The 3,594-nt window shown below is 35.1% G+C and overlaps 1 non-coding gene across 1 annotated transcript; it reads left to right on the top strand.

The window, feature by feature from the left end:
- The first annotated feature begins 968 nt into the window (after nucleotides 1-968).
- On the top strand, nucleotides 969-1,042 carry TRNAS-UGA. Its single transcript has one exon. It is a non-coding gene; the product is annotated as a tRNA-Ser (tRNA).
- The last annotated feature ends 2,552 nt before the right edge of the window (nucleotides 1,043-3,594 follow it).

Genomic DNA, 3,594 nt, shown 5'->3' with positions numbered 1-3,594 from the left:
TATGTACTTCCAGAATGAAAAGTGTTTTTATTTTTGAATCAGGGCTTTGTAAAATGCCAAGTCATTTAATCCTAACTGATCTTTGTCAACTCTTTCTCTAGGTGCTTAAGCTAAGCTTATTCTTATTACCTCTGTTCTCTGTTTTAACAAATTTACATATACCTTTCTTATTTTTATAATGATATTATTATGGCTTTTTTCTTACAAAAGTAATATATATTTATTGCAACAATTTTAGGAAATATTTAAAATATTACAAATAAAAGTAACCTCTGATGCCATCACCCAGAGATATCTGCCAGTGCCACCTTGTGAACATGCATCCATTTATTTTTCTACAAAATCCTTTAAGATGGAAAAGGATTTTTTATATTAAAAATGTATGCTGAACTTCTTTCTATGTTATTGATATATTTTACAACCCTTTCTTATGGTAAATGCTATTGAAGCATGGCAGACATGCAAAAAAGTAAACAGTCATCAGTGTACAGTTTAATGAACATTCACAAAGTGAACATCCCCATGTATCAGTCTGAGACCAAGGAAGGAACACTGACAGACCTCCAGAAACCCTCTGTGCTCTGTCCTCACCTCCAATAGTGAGGCACTCCCAAAGTTAACCATCAGTTATTGTTGCATCACTTTTAATTAGCTATAAATGACATATAGTATATAGTCTTTTGTGTCTGGCTTCCTTTGTTCAGCATTGTGTTTATTAGATACATTCTTGCACAAACCCTTCTCAATGGCGACACAATATACTGTTATTAATGGATTACTAGGATTTTCTCAAACATGAAAGCAAAATACACTCTTCTGTGGGACATTTAAGGCATTTCTAATTTCTCACTGTCATAAACAATGTTGTTGTGAGCATCCTTTATTGTTCTGCTCCCATTCCTATACAGTCCATAGGATAAGTTCCTTGAAACAGAAATGCTGGTTTTAAAGATATTCACAGCATTAGGGGAGTTGTATAGCTCAGTGGTAGAGCACATGCCTTGAATGCACGAGGTCCTGGGTTCAATCCCCAGTGCCTCCATTAAAAATAAATAAATAAATAAACCTAAAGATGTTCACAGTGTTGAGAATTTTGATGAGTATTACTAGACTGCTTTTTAGAGTGGTGAAAATGTATTTCCACCAGCAGCAATTGAGAGAGCCTCTTTCCCAGTATCTTCTCCATCAGTGTATATTACAATTTTCTTTTATCCTTAAGGTTCTGTGGTCTCTGGTCTCAGCATATTAATATCAGTATTTCTTAATTCAAATCTTGAATTATTTTAGAGAAACAAGGACCAGTTTTTATTTTTTAAAGCTAAGTTATTTTCATGCAGTATGGTATCTGTATGAACCAGATTTTTTTTAATGCTTTACTCTTCAGTTACTAACTCTTCTTAACAGACATCATGATAGATAAAGGATTCCACGAATGTACACAGCCTGACCTAGCTAAATATTTCACTTCTCAAATATATATTGTTCCAGGGTGTGAAAAGAAATAGGAATAGTGTTCTTTATGTCTATATTTTAATTGCTTTCTATTCCCTTAAGTCTATAGAGATTTATTAGTCTAAGTAATAGTTATTGCCCCATGTTTTCATAACTTGAATGTTTTCTTCCCTGAAGTCTTTTTTAAAGAAATTTTTTCTTATTCTAAAAGTAACATTATTATGTGAAAATAGATAAGTCAGAAGAGAATGAAAATCTGTATTCCCTCTACTTTGTTGCTTGTTTGTTTACCATGTCTTATTGCAGTCATTCTATTGTACGTTTATAGAATTATTTCTTACACAAACACAGAAAAATGAATTGTACTACACACACTGTTTCATAACCTGATTTTTTCCTCTTAATATATCATGGACAGTTTTCCATCCAATCATCTCTTGATCCAAATAACATCACTCATTTGATTAGTATGTTATCTACGTATGTACATTCTCTCCAGAGTGTTTGTAAACACCAAACTGTAAAGAAGGTGAAAGTTCCTTCTTCTTGTGGAATTATCTGGCAACACTTGTGTTTGGTGTTGGAAGAGTCTTGGCATCCTGGGACCCGGGGAGCCCAGGTGAGAATGTGTTTATTGATGTGATTCTCCAGGCTCTGGCCCACGCCCTTCCCTCTGCTTGCTCCTAGCACCTCTGTCTGACCAAAAGGAAATGCATCAACTCCTCCTTGACTTTCATGTACATTTCAGTTTCCAGCCATGAATCCTGAAAACAGAGATCTGCAGTTTTCTTGGCTCTTTTCTAAACAAGCTATGTCTGGGAAGCAGTCAAGTGGCTATATTTGTTTCCCAAAGTGTCACTGTTGTTTTAACTTCATTTATAAGCATGCCATGCTTATCAATTAGAAGTGCTGTCTCCATTCATAAATTCTATGAGCTGATGGCACAATGGTTAGTTAACTGAAAAAATATGCAATCACCATAAAACAAACGGTTTTAAATTAAGTTAGTTAGGATTTGGAATGGAACCAGTATTTTTCGATTAGAATGTGGATGGGAAGGCTTAGTGCTGTGGTTCCACAGCAGCAGTGTTATTTACAGCAGTAGTCCTTTCTAGTTAACCTAGCAGAAATCAGTGTGTATTTTTAGGGTGCTACTGTTGTTTATACTTTGTATACTTAAACAGACAATCCATGAGAAATACGGATTCTCTGATTTAACTTTTTGCCCAGAATAAAAGAGGTAACATAAAACTTGGCTTCAACTAGGGAAAAAAAAAATCTCTCTGAAGATCAAGTATGATTTATTTACCAGGCCCAGTCAATGTTTGAGTATCTTAAAGGGTATTAAGTGTGACAGTATGTGTTTGAAAAGTTTGTCATCTTCATCCTTTGACAGAGCTAAATCCACAAATCATTAGGTCCAAAACCAAACTTGCGATGAAGGGTCATTGCCTTTTTCCACCAAGCCATCTAACCTCTAGTTTAAGCACAAGTATAAAACCATCTGCTTACCAGGAGGCCGAGGAGCTCAAAATCCATTAACGCCATATGTATCAACAGAAGTGTGACTTCAGAGCCTCAAATGTTTTCAGTTTTTTTCCTCCATTATTATCTGCCAGAAACTTAGCTAGAATGCTTTCCCTCTCCTTAAAATGCACTGAATTTCAGTTTAATTATGCAAGTCCCCTTCTTATTAAGCAATTACACACTTTTCTCATCTGTGTGTCCATATTTCAGAAGTAACTGCTTCATTTTATTGAAAATTAACCAAAAAAAAAAGAAGTCAGATTTTATTTTCAATTTCCTTTCTGTCTCTCCAGGGGAACTAACATCTTTCAATGCATCACAAGATAAAGATGCTGACTCAGTCTCTTAAATCATCGCTGGAGTCTGCAGCACAGCCCTTAATGAGACAGAGTTTGCTGTACAAGAAGTTGTTTCATTAAGTGAGTGAAAAATAACTTTTCCTCCTCCAAAAGTGCCCTCAGTGAAATAATTTAAGTCTGAAACCCAAACCTCCTATGCTTATCCCAAAACACGGGGGAGGTCAAACAATACAATTTCAGAATGACAAAATGGCTACTTAGTTGCAACTTGTATTTTGGAAATCTCACCTAAAATGAGAGGTTAACTGCGGTCAAC

This window comes from Camelus ferus, chromosome 1 (genome assembly GCF_009834535.1).
Source record: "Camelus ferus isolate YT-003-E chromosome 1, BCGSAC_Cfer_1.0, whole genome shotgun sequence".
Lineage (NCBI taxonomy): Eukaryota > Metazoa > Chordata > Mammalia > Artiodactyla > Camelidae > Camelus > Camelus ferus.
The sequence above is the reverse complement of the archived record's forward strand: the minus strand, read 5'-3'. Positions and strand labels throughout refer to the sequence as shown.